This window comes from Colobus angolensis, unplaced genomic scaffold, assembly GCF_000951035.1.
Source record: "Colobus angolensis palliatus isolate OR3802 unplaced genomic scaffold, Cang.pa_1.0 Scaffold29, whole genome shotgun sequence".
In the NCBI taxonomy this organism is placed as follows: Eukaryota; Metazoa; Chordata; class Mammalia; order Primates; family Cercopithecidae; genus Colobus; species Colobus angolensis.
The window spans coordinates 2,127,798-2,144,924 of record NW_012116154.1 but is presented as its reverse complement, the minus strand read 5'-3'; the positions used below and the strand labels follow the sequence as shown (position 1 = coordinate 2,144,924).

The 17,127-nt window shown below is 40.8% G+C and overlaps 1 protein-coding gene across 4 annotated transcripts in view; it reads right to left on the bottom strand.

Moving 5' to 3' along the window:
* APBB2 (amyloid beta (A4) precursor protein-binding, family B, member 2) overlaps positions 1-17,127 on the bottom strand; it is a 433,566-nt gene that overhangs the window by 186,695 nt on the left and 229,744 nt on the right. The window lies entirely within an intron of this gene.

Genomic DNA, 17,127 nt, shown 5'->3' with positions numbered 1-17,127 from the left:
AAACCCCGTCTCTACTAAAAATACAATTAGCTGGGCGTGGTGGCGGGCGCCTTGCCTGTAGTCCCAGCTACTTGGGAGGCTGAGGCAGGAGAAAGGTGTAAAACCGGAAGGCGGAGCTTGCAGTGAGCAGAGATCGCGCCGCTGGACTCCAGCCTGGGAGACAGAGTGAGACTCCGTCTCAAAAAAAATAAAAATAAAAATAAATAAATAAGTAAATAAAATAGCAAAATCCCTAATATATTTAATTTGTACAATTTGATATACTTTAAGCCTCCACTAATTTTCAGAAACTCCTAAATAGTAAATATAAGGCACTCGTTCATTCATTCATGTATTGGTTCATCAGTTCATTCAGTGCACATGTGCCAGGAATCAGGCACTGAACTAGGTGTTAGAAGTAAGCACAGGCAACCACACTGCTGACCTCATGAAACCTGCAGTACACAGGTTAAGAGTGGAATCTAGTTAGTAATTTCCAGTTACACTGTGTGTCATGACAGAAGTAAAGAATCCCATGGAAGTTTTAACCCTAGTGAATATAGGTGGTGACATTAGACTATTAGCTCAATGAAGGCAAGGATAGAGTCAATTTTGCTCAGTATTTATCCCCAGGGCCTAAGATTTGGCACTATAGTGAGTGCTTAATAAGAATTTGCTAAATGAATTCCACAGCCTGGAATCTTAGACTCCAACATAAACATTTCTAGATATTTTATATCCTCAATCAGAAGTATTTGTTGAGAACCAGTAGTATGTACAATAAACACTGTCTTAGACATTAGATTCTTTCCTTCCCATAAACATGAATTTGAATGATATATAAATACCCCTTTTATCCCAAATGTGCAGAATATTCTCCAATTTCCCTTTCAGATCAACTCTCCCTCTTTTCCACCCTGCTGTGTATCCTGAGGTAAACTCTATGGACTACATCAATGCACTCTCTTGGCAGGTTCAACCAATGAGAGGCTCAGCAAGTGATCAGAGCCTGGGAGAAGGAGGTCAGAATATTAATACCCCAGCTTCCTCTCTACCATGGCACAAGTTAGCTTGGGCTACAGTCAGGCCATCCTCTCAAATTCACAAGTGTCAATCTAGCTCTACCTGGGTTCCAAGAACCTTCTCTTGACTTAGCCCTTCAGGGCTGGACGTGCTAATGAAAACCTGCTAGTGCCAACCCTAGAGGCCTTCACTATACCTTGCAAGTTTTTCTTAAATGTGCTCTCATCCCTGTGTCTCACTGGAGTCACCATCTATTTCCTCCAGGTCTCTAATTCATACAGAAATGTATTACAGTTGTATTTATTTCCTAGGGCTGCTGTACCAAAGTATCACAAACTGAGTGGTTTAAAACAACAGAAATCTATTGTTTCATAGTTTTGAAGGCAGAAAGTCTAAAACCAAGGTGTTGGCAGGGCCATGCTCCCCTGCAAAGCCATTAAGGAGGGATTCTTCCTTGCTGCTTTGAGCTTCTGGTAGTCCCAGACATTCCTCGGTTTGTGGCATCACAACTGCAATCTCTGCCTGTCTTCACACATCCATCTTCCTCTGGATTAACCTGGCATTCTCTTCTCTGTGTGTATCTCTCTCCAAATTTCCTTTTTTTTTTTTTTTGAGATGGAGTCTCGCTCTGTTGCCCAGGTTGGAGTGCAGTAGCGTGATCTCAGCTCACTGCAACCTCTGCCTCCTGGGTTCAAGCAATTCTCCTGCCTCAGCCTTCTGAGTGGCTGGGATTACAGGCACGCACCACCACACCCAGCAAATTTTTTTGTATTTTTAGTAGGGACGGGGTTTCACCATGCTGGCCAGGCTGGTCTCAAACTCCTGACCCTGTGATCCACCTGCCTCAGGCTCCCAAAGTGCTGGGATTACAGGCATGAACCACTGCTCCTGGCCAAATTTCCTCTTCTTACAAGGACACCAGTAATATTGGGTTAGGTCCACTCTAATGACCTTACCTTAACTTGATTACATGTGCAATGACTCTCTTCCTACATAATGTCAGACTTACAGGTACCAGAGATTAAGTCTTCAACATATCTTTCTGGGAGGACACAATTCAACTTATTAATACAGTGAATGTACTCAGAGATGCCAGAACTGTTTGAGGGCAGGGAGAAATTTTCACCACACTATACTCTCAGGATCTAGCCCAGGGCCAAGGACACAGAAGGTGCAACACATGTGTGCTCAAACAGACAAACAAATCAGTAAACCAGTTAATAAATGGCATATACAGCTACTTTTTTAAAAAGAGAAAGATTTAGAGTTTTATTATAGTAAACAGAGACTAGAAGAACAGAAGTTCCCTAACCACTTCTCCTGTTATAGAATTATAAAAAGGGATGCCGAACTTACAGCTTGCCTATACATCCAATTTCAGGCATATCTAATTCCAGTATTTCCATGAAGATCTGTCTGGAGAAATAAACCTCTTTAATCTAACAGGATCAGAGAATATCTACTGAACGACTCACTACTTTGGGCGGGATTCTAAGATAAATTCTGAGAATACATAATAAGAATGAGATACGGTCACTGCCTTTAAGGAACTCACAATTCTAGTGGAGCCAAAACAACCTTACATTACAAATGCCGAGGGACGCATGCAATGATGCTCATTGCTTATTTCTCTGCTTTATTTAAAAAAAGTGCCCAAAACATGATTTTACCAAATAGCCCTTTTATCCCAAATGTGCAGAATATTCTCCAATTTCTGCTACAACTGCTAACTGCTAACGAGAGACACTTCAACCCTTTATCTCTACCACTGCTAACTGACATGTCCTTTCAGCATTTAGGGTTTGGTCTGGGTCCCTCTCCTTCCTCCCCGCCGCAGTGCTAGGCTATCACTCGCTAATACCGGAGGGCTTGGCTCTATCTGCTTCTTTTTTCTGCGGATCCTTCCTCCCACCATCCACTCTCTTCTAATCCACTGCAAATAATGTCTTGTCAACTATGAAACCATGTTAGAAATGTACAGAAATCTGAGTAAACAGGCCTTGAGTAAGGGCCTGGAGAGTCTTCAAAAGTGTACTGAAGGTGTTCCAGTATATGGACAACAGGGCATCTATCTTTGGTTTCTAAAAAGGCTTTCGCCCTTTTTTCGGCTTCAAATTACTAATTCAGTTCTCTCCTCACTCCCCTGCACCACGGTGCTTTTTCTATGTTGAGTACTAATCACAACCAATTTTGTCTAATTATATGTTTAATTATTGTCTGACTTCTGCAACAGAATTTCAGCTCCTTGAGGCTACAAACCTCATGGACATATCATTAGCACAATCCCTGGTACATGCTGCACGTTATTAACAAATACCTTCCTCTTCTAACATTTATGAGTCCTTACTGCCCCAGGCACGGTATGAAATACTCCACATGCTTTATCTCATATAATCTTAGAGTTGGCCTAGCAAGAGAAACATCACGCCATAAGGCCTTCCCTACAGTGCACACAAACAGCTTTCAGGTAAATAAAGAATTTAAATGTAGTAAGAAAACGCACGCGCGCACACACACACACACACACAACAACCACCCTACTTTCTCCTATATAAACCTCATTCTCTACAAAAACAGAGAACAAATTCTCTACTGATTTCTTATTTCTTTTTTTTTTTTTTAAATATTTATAGCTCTTTTTTTTATTATTGTACTTTAAGTTCTAGGGTACATGTGCATAACGTGCAGGTTTGTTACATATGTATACTTGTGCCATGTTGGTGTGCTGCACCCATCAACTCGTCAGCACCCATCAATTCATCATTTATATCAGGTATAACTCCCCAATGCAATCCCTCCCCCCTCCCCCCTCCCCACGATAGGCCCCAGTGTGTGATGTTCCCCTTCCCGAGTCCAAGTGATCTCATTGTTCAGTTCCCACCTATGAGTGAGAACATGCGGTGTTTGGTTTTCTCTTCTTGTGATAGTTTGCTAAGAATGATGGTTTCCAGCTGCATCCATGTCCCTGCAAAGGACGCAAACTCATCCTTTTTTATGGCTGCATAGTATTCCATGGTGTATATAAACCATTATGGAAAACAGTATGGCGATTCCTCAAGGATCTAGAACTAGATGTACCGTATGACCCAGCCATCCCACTACTGGGTATATACCCAAAGGATTATAAATTATTCTACTACAAAGACACATGCACACGTATGTTTATTGCGGCACTATTCACAATAGCAAAGACTTGGAATCAACCCACATGTCCATCTGTGACAGACTGATTTCTTATTTCTTAATCCAGAACTTGGATTAACTGATTCTAGGGACTCTCATGAATACTTTAGTTCTCATTTAATCCAAACCAGTAAATTTACATTACTCAGAGACTTTTTTTTTCCTTTTTTTCCCCCACACAATATAGAAATATGGAAATACTCAAAGACTTTTATTAAATGAATTTTTATCCTTCTTTCTGGCCAAAATTATTAGGAAGACTATCTGTAGTAGGAAGATTTATACAAACTCATAAAATATTAATAATGTTTAAGGCTATTTTTGTTTCACATAAAAGCTTCATTATTTCTCTCATCTATAAAATTCAGTGCTACAGAGTTAATAGCATATAGAAAAGTTACTAAAATTAGACTTTAATTTCAAATTATTATTTAGACATGAAAAAAACCAACAATGTTGAATACAAGCCAAAAATCCCAGTTTCATAGCAGCGATGGCAAGTTTAAAATGGTGCTTAATTTTAATTTTATGTGCAATGTATAATTTACTGTAAAAACTAAATCATATAATTAATGGAACCCACACAGTATGAGAATTAGCTAAGATGCTAGTTGTTGATCTGACACCAGGGGGCAGACATTTCGCTTTAACATTAAGGTTAGCTAAGGTATTCTAAATCCTTTAGTTAAGGGACTAGAAATCTTTCTTTGGGAATCATATTACCATAGGAATTTCCAACTTTTAAAAATTAGTAAAGTGCCTAGAGATTAAAGAGCAGTTAAAAACACTTAACAGCTGTGATCATGGAACCTCTGACCTCTAATGTGTATTGAACCTACTATGTGAGGTTCATCAATCTGTTCAGCAATAGGTCCTAAACAGACACAGCCCTGGGGCTCAGGAGCTTCCAGTCTAGGGCTGGAGGTGAACATTAATTTGATATTTATTCAGATGGGGCAAGGTGGCTCATGCTCGTAATTCTAGCACTTTGGGAGACCAAGGCAGGAGGATTAGCTTGAGCCTAGGAGTTTACGAGACCAGCCTGGGCAACATGGGCAACACAGTGAGACCCCATCCGACAAAAAATAAAAAAACCTAGTTGAGCATGGTGGCTCATGGCAGTGGTCTCGGATACTTGGGAGGCTGAGGTGGGAGGATCACTTGAGCCCAGGAGGTCGAGGCTACAGTGAGCTATGATTGAGCCACTGCACTCCAGCCTGGTGACAGAGACTTTGTCTCTCAAAAAAAAAAAAAAAAAGATTTTCATTCAAATTATTAGAGAACAGAAATGGTTATTAGTGATACAAAGGAAACGCACTGTCCTTCTTCTTCACATACCTCACGGAAGAAACATAGAGCCAAGAAGGCTTGAGATGAGGAAATATCTCAAAAGGCAAAGCACCCTGCTAGATGCTGAAGGGCAGTGGTTCTCAACATGGAAGCATGTAATGTCTTTTATTTTATTCTTAGTAAATACTAATTGAGAAAAGAACCACACTGTAATGAATTCAATACAGCGTGTTTTTTGTTTTTTTTTTTTTTGAGACAGAGTTTTGCTCTTGTCTCCCCAGCTGTGCACTGGCACAACCTCGGCTCACTGCAACCTCCACCTCCCGGGTTCAAGCAATTCTCCTGTTGCAGCCTCCCGAGTAGCTGGGATTACTGGTGCCCACCACCATGCCCAGCTAATTTTTGTATTTTTAGTAAAGACAGGGTTTCATCATGTTGGCCAAGCTGTTCTCGAACTTCTGACCTCAAGTGATCCTCCCGCTTTGGCCTCCCAAAGTGCTGGGATTACAGGGGTGAGCCACTGCACCTGATCTCAATATACTTTTAAAGAAACTTGTGTTTTAATAGTCTCAAGAGCATTTGTACATAAATATTTGAAAAAGAGTCACACACTTAAAAAACACGTGGTGTACATACAGACTGAAATATCACCTGATTCCCAAGAGGTCTGAGGCTAGGAATGACTACAGTGTGTGAGAGATATAAAAATGATCACCAGAAAGACACTGGAGACATTGCTCTTACCTCAAAGAGCCTTAGTTCTAATGGAGATAGAACAAATGTGCACAGGAGTTTCATATAAGATAGAATGTAAAACACAAACTCCAGCTCCAAGGCTCAGGATGGTGTGACACAGTGATGTGGCAGGCAATTAAGAGGCCTCATGGTAGAAGCAGTGGGAAAATGGTTCAGCAACTCTTGTGTAAATATAATAGAGGTGTTCTCTTTTGTACCTTGTAACAAAGCGCTCAAATAGAAGATGGAAGAAAGGGTGGCCAGAAATAGCCTATGCCTGCATTGTTTTCTTAACCTTAGGGATTTAGCCCACAGCATACTTGACAACTGTCAAAGATGTGGTGCCCAGACCCAAGTCAGCAAGCAGTACTTTGCTTCGCCCCAAATCAGGCAGCTTGGAAACTGGACTAAGTCACATATTCTTCTAGTCACACATTCAGGCTAAAGACATTTGGCTCCTACCTGACCACAGCCATGGTCTCCATGCTGACACATAACTTAAAGTTTCATTTGGTAACAGTCACTTTTCAAGATAAATGTGCATCTACTAGATTTGTATTTGGTAACAGTCACCTTTCAAGATAAATGCATCTATCCACCTGTGAGGCCATTTAGTGAGACTGAAGAGGAAGCCTGAATACAAACCACTAGAGAAAAACACCATCCTGTCAACAAGATTTTACTCTAGAAAAACACAGAAAAATATTCAATCATATTTATAATTAAATTCGTGTTTTTTTTTTAATCAAGCATCCCTTAATATTTCCCTTGGGGAAAAAAAAGCATGGAAAATTACTTAACAAATGTCAATCCAACTGTCAGTCATGAAAAGGGTGTTTTGCAAGGTAGCTGGATCATACAAGCTTTCTGTGGTTCCTATCCCTATCCTCAGTTCCATAATTCTTTGACTGTATGAGTCATCATGAAAATTATGAAGATTTTATACTGACAAATAAACAAGCAAAAGCTCATTTTCTCCAAGATTCCATTTCACTTAGCAACTAATTCATATACACATTAGATGAAAAATGTTCTAATTCAATACAATAATGGAAAACAAAGAAAACTGCTCATTAAAGTCAATGAACTCCAGATTAATAAGAGTACTTGCAGCTCATGATTCTTTCTTTTTTTTTTTTAAAGAAAACGATGAGATACACAGGAAAAGTAATTATAGAAAAGGCCCTAAATACTGGAGCCAAAGGATTCTCAGCCTTTCCTGGCTCCATGACCTTGGGAAGTTTCTTCTACTGAGATGGTTTCTCATCTGCACAATGAGTTCGGGTAACTTGACGAGCTCTGAGTTTTTCTAGCACTCTCTGGTTTAAGAATCTGGAAGGAAGGCTCAATACTTTCTTCTGCTTAACAACCTGTCTCAAAAAAGCTGTATAATAGCATCTGTACAATTAATTTGAGATCTCTAGAAATTAATATTAATATTTTTATGGAGTTGCTAACAACTAAAAGAGTTGATGTCCAACATACAACAATCTTTGTACATATAAAAGAATTCTAAGATGGCCCTAAGATTCCTGCATCCTGGTACACATGCTCTGAATAGTTCCCTCCACCTAACTATAGGCAAGACCTAGATATATCTTTTTTTTTTTTTTTTTTGAGACAGAGTCTCACTCTGTCACCCAGGCTGGAGTCCAGTGGCACCATCTTGGTTCACTGCAAGCTCCGCCTCCTGGGTTCACGCCATTCTTCTGCCTCAGCCTCCTGAGTAGCTGGGAGTACAGGCGACGGCTACCATGCCCGGCTGATTTTTTGTATTTTCAGTAGAGACAGGGTTTCACCATGTTAGCTAGGAGGGTATCGATCTCCTGACTTCATGATCTGCCCGCTTCGGCCTCCCAGAGTGCTGGGATTACAGGCGTGAGCCACTGTGCCCACACAAGACCTAGAAATAGCCTATTGTGATTATGTTGTGTTGTAAGGTGAAGGGATTTTACGTATTTATTTACTTATTTTTATGAATTCTGAGCATCAAAGGATTTTACATATTTAATTAAGATCTATAGTGAGTTGTCTTTGTTCTAATTAAAAAAGAGACTATTCTGTATTCTGGATGTCAGGCAAGCCCCTAAGAGAGAAGCAGCAGCAGATATTCCCGTGCTGGCCCTGAAGAAGTAAGCTGCCATGTATAAAAGGAGGCCACATGGCAAAGACCAAAGGGCAGCCTCTGGGGATGGAGAGTGGGCCTGGCCTGTAGCTAGTAAGAAAACGGGGACCTCATCACACAATCCCAAGGAAATGAATTCTGCCAACAACAAGTGTGCTTGGAAGAGGACCACATGTCTCAGAAGAGATCACAGTCAAGGCTGAGCTGTTGATTTCAACCTGGTGAGAATCCCAGCAGAGCACACAGCTCATCCATATTCAGAGTTCTGACACACAGAAGCTATGGACGTTGTTTTAAGCTGCTACATGTGTCATTATTTGTTATGCAGCAACAGAGAACTAATATAGGACACCTAGGTTTTTTGGAACAAAACCAGAAACTACTTCCCTATTTCACCACCAGCTGGAATTTTCTTTCTTTTTTTTTTTTTTTTTTGGAGATGGAGTCTCGCTCTGTCACCCAGGCTGGAGTGCAGTGGCATGATCTTGGCTCACTGCAACCTCGACCTCCTGGGTTCAAGCAATTCTCCTGCCTCAGCCTCCTGAGTAGTTGGGACTACAGGCACACGCTGCCTCGCCTGCCTAATTTTTCGTGTTTTTAGTAGAGAAAGTGTTTCACTATGTTGCCCGGAGTGGTCTTGAACTCCTGAGCTCAGGCAATCTACTCACCTTGGCCTCCCAAAGTGCTGGGATTACAGGCATGAGCCACTGCGCCTGGCCCTAGCTGGAACTTTCTTAGTCTTTTCTAGTCCATGCATTTCTGGAAAGCATTCTCTATTTCCCCATTACTTCTTTTGCATCCACTTTCGATTCATTTACTTTTCTACCACCCTGGCTGGAGAGAGCAGTAGCCAACCCACTATGGGCATGAGAGAAAAGGGAGAATGTCCACATAGGACCCACGAGGGGGCACTGCAGAGCCAATGGGTATCCAACTTCGGTACAACTATTTGTTTCAAGGATGCGTAATACCAAGCAGGAGAAAGTTTGGGACAGTGTCAAAAACAGTAGAAATTATAGCCCTAAAGTTAGATGGATCTCTTCTTTATTTTGTGCAATCTAATGGACTGTGCTTATGGTCTCAAGGCTTAACTGCTGCACATGGGCACAAAATGAAATTGAATTGTATAGCTTTGGGTATAAGGACCAAAGAAGGCAATAAGGAATGTCCAATGGTACTATTTCCCCAACTCAGGCTTTTTCTCAACTCTATTCCAGCTCCCAATCTCTTTCCATGACTAGGAGAGATTTCAAGTAAGTTTCTTGAAGTGGGATGAGAGAACCACCTGCATTAGATTCATTTAGAAATTCTGGTTAACAATGAAGATTCTTGGGCCCAATTAAAGACCCTGCTGAATCAGAATCTCTCTGGGATGAGACTCAGGGAATGCACCTTTTTAACACATCGAATCTTCTGCACACTAAATTTGCAAGTCAACAGTCTACCTTGGCCAAGCCCATCCTTTTATAAATGAAGAACATGATGCCAAGCAACTTGTTTATAGTGCCAGGGTTAGCAAGAAAGAGAAACAGAATTAGCTTTGGGAGGCTGAGGTGGGCAGGTCACGAGGTCAAGAGATCGAGACCATCCTGGCCAACATGGTGAAACCCCATCTCTACTAAAGATATGAAAATTAGCTGGGTGTGGTAGCACATGCCTGTAGTCCCAGCTACTTGGGAGGCTGAGGCAGGCGAATTGCTTAAACCTGGGAAATGGAAGTTACAGTGAGCCGAGATCGCACGACTGTACTCTGGTCTGGCAACAGAGCGAGACTCCATCTCAAAAAAAAAAAAAAAAAAAGAGAGAGAGAGAGAGAGACCCAGAATTAGAATCCAGAATGTAAAACCCACTGATGTTGATGGGGAAGCTGAAAATGAATCAGTGTTGTTACATTTTTCCCCACTAATATTCTCCTCCATTAGTACAGATAATTAAGCATTGAAGATAAAATGACTTCGTAGTGACAGCAATATGTAAACACATTAGGGGAAAAAATTCCACTTCACAAAGGTCTGTGATTAGTTCATTTGGGTTGTATGCATGGTCTCTGCTACCCACAATGAGGCCACCGTGATGATGTACCTCATGTGGTCTGCCCATACTCACTCCAGCTGGAGCCCCTGTAATTCTTCCACTGCAGCAGTTACATTCTTGTTTGGGGGCTATGCTTCTCCTACAGGCAGAACAAGCAGTAAAGTGGAATATGCCTTAAAATGCCAGTCAACTTGCCAGGCACAGTGGCCAATGCATCCCAGCACTTTGAGAGGCCAAGACAGTAGGGTTTCTTGAACCTAAGAATTTGAGACCAGGCCAGGCACAGTAGCTCCCGTCTGTAATCCCAGCACTTTGGGAGGTCAAGAAGGGCGGATCACTTGAAGTCAGGAGTTCGAGACCAGCCTGGCCAACATGGTGAAACCCCATCTCCACTAAAAATACAAAAATTAGCTGGGCGTGGTAGCACATCCCTGTAATCCCAGGTACTTGGGTGGCTGAAGCAGGAGAATCACTTGAACCCAGGAGGTGGAGGTTGCAGTGAGCCAAGATCACACCATTGCACTCCAGCCTGGGCAACAAGAGTGAAACTCCATCTCAAAAAAAAAAAAAAAAAAAAAGAATTTGAGACCAGAGACCAGCCTGGGCAATGTAGCAAAACCAGCCCCCAATGTAGCAAAACCCTTGAGAGGTCAGGGTGGGTGGATTGCTTGAGCTCAGGAGTCCAAGACCAGCCTGGGGACCATGGTGAAACCCTGTCTCTACAAAAAATACAAAAATTAGCTGGGTATGGTGATACACACCTCTAGTCCCAGCTACTTGTGAGGTTGAGGTGGGAGGATCATGTGAGCCTGGGAAGTTGAAGCTACAGTGAGCTGTGATCACACCACTGCACACCAGCCTGGGCAACAGAGACCCCATCTCAAAGAAAACAATAAATATCAGAGTTCCAAAAGTCCTTTCACTTATCCAAATGCAGCAAGTACAAAAGTAGCAAACCATTCCCCCTCAACATGTGACAGGCTCCTGCCATGTACCTGACCTCTATGAAGTCACTCTGTCCTCTCTAGGGAACTGGGATGGCCCTCTGCCATGCCCTTCTAGCCTGACCTACAGGGTGAAGGAGGATAAGCATGAAGCCAGACATGGGAGACCCATTACCTAGATTTGGGGCTATAAAAATACTAAGCCGCTGACATTTTATTGAGCACTTACCATGAACTAACTAGACGCTGTTCTAAGTATTTCACGTCTGTTACTCATTTAATTCTCAAAATTTCCCATTTCACAGTCCAGGGAAATGAGGAGCAGGGAGGCAAAGTGACTTGCCTCAGGTCATGGAAATAAACGGTGGTGCTGAGATTCAAGCCCAGGCAGTCTTGCTCCACAGCCTGTGCTCTTCACACTATTCATTCTTCTTTCAGAACAGACAACGGAGCAAAGACGATTTAAAAGTGTTCTTGCAGTAATCTACTGTCACATCCATATTCTGAAGAGGACTGTTTCTCGAAAAAAGAATGAAATGCACATTTTTATAATTTAAATGTAAAATATTGGGAAATAGCAGATATTTCACAGAAATTCTCTTCCCTATCATTCTAGGAGGTAGGTAAACATTGTTTCTCTCAGTAGTGGACAAAACAGCAAAGCTGACTTAGTACAGTGTCACAGTGAGTCCAAGTTTCTTAACGAAGAGTCCTGTTTATTATGATTTTTATTTTTATTTATTTTTTTAAGACGGAGTCTCACTCTGTTGCCCAGGCTGGAGTGCAATGGTGCCACCTCTACTCACTGCAACCTCAACATCCTGCATTCAAGTGATTCTCTTGCCTCAGCCTCCTGGGTAGCTGGGACTACAGGCGCGTGCCACCATGCCCAGCTAATTTTTGTAGTTTTGGTGAAGACAGGGTTCCACATGTTGGCCAAGCTGGTCTTGGAACTCCTGAACTCAAGTGTTCCTCCTGCCTCGGCCTCCGAAAGTGCTGGGGTTACAGGCGTGAGCCATTGTGCCCAACTTCTTTTGAACTATGGTGTTTTTGATCCCTGAATCATGAGGTTTCTTGTAAGGGAAAAACATTTGTAATTGCAAAACCGCTAGCAAGTTCAATGGTTAATTAAATGATCCAAAGAGAATCCATTGTCAGCAACCATCTGGTTAAAGTACTGAGGGTGGACTAATCCTGAGACTATGCATAACTTGGTTTTGATCTTTAGAGGCAAAAGAAAGGAGCAGTGCACAACTACCTGTGCAAGAGATGGCTGGATGAGGTTTAGAAGCTGAGGGCTCATCAGTATATACACTGTACAACACAGACATAGAAACCCTTTCTCGGTTGAAGCAGGGCAGCGGTTGTCATGGATGAAATCCCAGCAGCTGCACTCCTGGGAAGCTGACCAGTGTGTGGATCGTTAACATTTGTGTGTCTTACAAAAGTTCATGTGACTGAGCCCAGAGTCGGTTACCTTTGAGTGAGTTCAGAGCCTTCTATGTTTCAGGGAACTTAAAGAACTTAATTTCTGAGAAAAATAGAAGTTGATTATGGAAAATAAGCATCAATTTTGGGATTTTGAAAGAAGGTTAAGTGGTCCCTAGCCAAAGGACCTCCTCCACCAAAGAAAGTAAGGGCAGGGGGTCAGGGAGGTCAAATTCTCTGACACCCCTACTCAAGAACATTTTATTCTGTGAAAAGAATACAGGCCAGAAATGGTTTGCTGGTTCACCAGAGTGATAAGCGTTCTTCTAGAGCTACCTAGGCCCCTGGAATGCTCAAGGGGTGGAGTAACAGCTAACAAGTAGCAGAGGGGCAAATAAAAACTGCCCAGACAAAGCTGGGAATTCAGTACATTGCCTATTCTTTTTTTTTTTTTTTTTTTGAGATGGAGTCTCGCTCTGTCACCCAGGCTGGAGTGCAGTGGCCAGATCTCAGCTCACTGCAAGCTCCGCCTCCTGGGTTTATGCCATTCTCCTGCCTCAGCCTCCCGAGTAGCTGGGACTACAGGCGCCCGCCACCTCGCCCAGCTAGTTTTTTGTATTTTTTAGTAGAGACGGGGTTTCACCATGTTAGCCAGGATGGTCTCGATCTCCTGACCTCGTGATCCGCCGTCTCAGCCTCCCAAAGTGCTGGGATTACAGGCTTGAGCCACCATGCCCAGTCAAATTGCTTATTCTTATTTATTTTTTTTTGGTAAAGAACAGTTTGCATAAAGAGGCTGACATACCCCAGTTCTCAAGTTGTAGGGAGTATATGAAATGAATTTTAAAAATACATAGTACTAGATATTTTTTTAAATCACACCCTCTTGGTGAATACCATATTTAGCATTTACATAACAGTTTTGATCTCTGTCATAGTTACAGATGATTTTTTTTTTTTTGAGACAGGGTCTCACTCTCTTACCCAGGCTGTAGTGCAGTGGTGTGATCATGGCTCACTGCAGCCTCAACTTCGTGGCTCAAGTGAGTCTCTCACCTCAACCTCTCAAGTAGTTAGAACTACAGGCACCACCACACCCAGCTAATTTTTTTTGTAGAGATGGGGTTTCACCACATTGCCCAGGCTGGTCTCAGACTCCTGGGCTCACACGATCCTGTTGCCTCAGCCTCCAATGTGTTGGGATTACAGGCATGAGCCACTGTGCCCAGCCCCAGACGACTTTAAATTTTACATTTATCTATGTTGCCTATCTTTGTCTTCAATTAGTGTGTCTTTCTTTTAAAAAATGCAGTTAATAAATTAATAAAATTTCAATCTATCTATTTAATTATTTAAAAATAATTAAACAACCTAGTGGTAGGAAGCTATGTTTAATTGAGTTACCTATGGTTCATTTCAGCAGGATTATTTATTCTTAGTAGAAAAGTAGAGTTTTTCAGGCGGTTACATGAAGAACTGTAGCAACTAAGTGTGCAGCAACAGAGAGCACATGGCCAGTTGTGGGTGGCTCTGATGAAGACAGGTCTTTTCAGGTTAGTATTGATTTCATTATCTTGTAAAACCCACTTTAGTTATATTGAATTTCATGTTCAATACACTGACTAATCCACAAACTGTAATAAAGAGGAAAACAAAAACCAGGGCCATTTCAGTCATTAGTAAAGGCAGATTTCTTACCAGAAACACTGAAATTAAAATAATATTTTTTTATTCTGTTGCAGTTTCACCACACCAACTCTCTTAAGTATTAAAACAACAGAAAGATAATGACACAAAATTATTCAAATTGGAGTTAGAACAAAGCTGGGGAAAAAGATGAATATCAGTAATTTCTAGAAAGTTGAGCAAAGTGTTTCTAGATATAAGTCAAATTGGGTGAGAAAAACATCGCTGATAATGAACTTGCTGATCCAGATTATCTTGAGTACAGACTTTTTCAACTCAAGTAATAGGTTGTCCCAGAGAAGAAATTAGTGACAAATAAATGAGAAAACAGAAGTTTTGTAAAGGCTCCTAGTTCTACTTGAAAAACCTTTAAGCTCCACAGATCACAATTTTCAGACTTCAATACCTGATCACAAGAAAGCCAAAAACTTGAATTTGAGACAATCTTCTCAAGCTATTCCATCAACTCAAAATTATTATTTCCTGTATTTATGATTCCCTTGCTAGTCTAATAAAATAATAAGGCTAGAAAAAAAATTCCAAAACAATCCAGAAGCAAGATATAACCAATGAAATACTGTATGTAATAAGAGACTACTTACACTCTCTGGTTGTCACCATGCAATCCACTCCCAACTCATCTGCTACCAGCATCCTTCGGGTTTTTGAGCTACATTTCTCGGTAGTTTTCTATCCTTCACATGCCTCCAAATCAGTTTTCCATTCAAAACAAAATAAACAGCTTCATGTGTAAACAAGAATTTAGTGAATTAGCCCAAGCAGAATCAGATTTTGTGTGGGAGAGTACAACAACCTCTCCCATACACATTTGCCTGGACATTACATTGCTGAAGTTCCATGTGTAAATGGTATCAATGCTTCCTTGTCTGGATGAGCTGGGAACAAGGCCACTAAGGAAAAATGTGTTCACACTGAACTGCCTCCAGTTTAAAAGACACTGATGCAGGATCTGACTTACTCCATTCAAGAGCTGAGATCCAGAAACAGGGACATCTGGTCCCGGAATCTACTGCATTAATCCATCACCCATGAGCATGTGCCACCTAAACAGCAAAGCCCCTCACACAGCCCTCGTGAAAGCACTGAAGAAATCATTCAAAAAGATCTTTATTTCAAATTGCCTGAATAAACACAGAGGTGTAAAATAATGAAAAATTATTAAGATAAATTTAGGAGGCAAAGATTCTTTCCAAGGTTCTTAACCATCAATACGGCAAAGGAGTACAACAGGAATGGGGAAAAATTGATTTTGTGAAAGGCTATTAAAGAGAGTGCTATTCTCATCAGAAAGTCCCTCCCCTTTTAAAATGTAATCAATAATTTAAAGCAAAGCCAAAAATCACATCAGTTAAAAGGACTAGGACATTTCTTTTTGCACAGTATAGGAGGAAAATTAAACTAGTCTTTTAAGAAATTATTATTATTTTTAAGAGAATTAGTAGGTAAAAATTTTAACTCTTTTCCACAGCTTGCCATTTTATTCACTTTAAAAGAAGGGGTTCAAAGTTAAACAATATGATACTAATCATATCATCAAAATAATAATAAATTTCTTTTATTACTCAGATATCTGATTTCCTGCCAAAGTTTAAAAGATTGATTTAAAACTTAATGGGCACAACACATACTTCAGCATTTGGCAAAAGTTGTTTTCTTTCTCAGTTTAGCAATTTTTAAAATGTAAAGTTACAAAATCATCAGCGGGAAGCTTTGACAGTTTGATTACAAATGATACTGAACCTATTCTTCATTTTAATGTGCCTCATTCTCTTTAAGTATTGGTTTATGCCCTAAAGGATAAGATAGTCTATTTCATATTTCATAAATTTTTTTTAGATTTGACCTTTCAATCCAATGGCTAACTCTTTGAAATGTATTTAAAATTAGATAGTCATCTTTTCTGCAAAATGAAGAACTGCACACAGTCTCTGTGTGTCTAACTCTCCGAATTAGGACGTGAGAATTCTCATGAAGCTTCTGGTTGATGGCCACAAAATGGAAAAGGCAGAAGAGCTTCGGTAAGTAGATATGTACCATCATTGTCTGTGAGTGCCCTGTTTCCAGAACTCTTTAAACTATGAATGATTCTGTGAGCCACCAAGCCTCTCTCTAAGAATCTAGCAGATTCATAATGGAGCGGAAGGGAATTAGAAAGGAGAGAAGGGTAAATAAAAACCAAGGTCCCTCAAATGCAAAGATTCCGTGGTCTTCCACCACATTAAAATGAGATTTTTATATTCAAACATTAGTGTTCACCAGATAAAACTGATCTCTCCAAATCTGAGTGTCCTTGTCTGAAAAATATGAATAATTACAAGCAGGATTATTTTATGAATTAAATGAGATAATGGAAGTGATTAGACTGTTCATATGGTGAGAAACAAATGGTCACCATGACCAAGTAACTATGCCCCAAGGATAACTCAAAGCCAATTATGACACAAGAATTCCAAAGTCGTATCATAGCCACACACAATCCCAACAGCACTAGAACCAGACTCAACCCAAATATGTTATTCCCATTGCACTTGTGCTGGAAGTCTTTATTTTTATACATACCGTACTTGAAATCGAATTAATTAAAGCTTACTACTTCCCAACAACCCACTCTTTTGTTTTAAAATGCCAGGGACTAGGTCAGGCATGTGGCTTACACCCTGTAATCCCAGCACTTTGGGA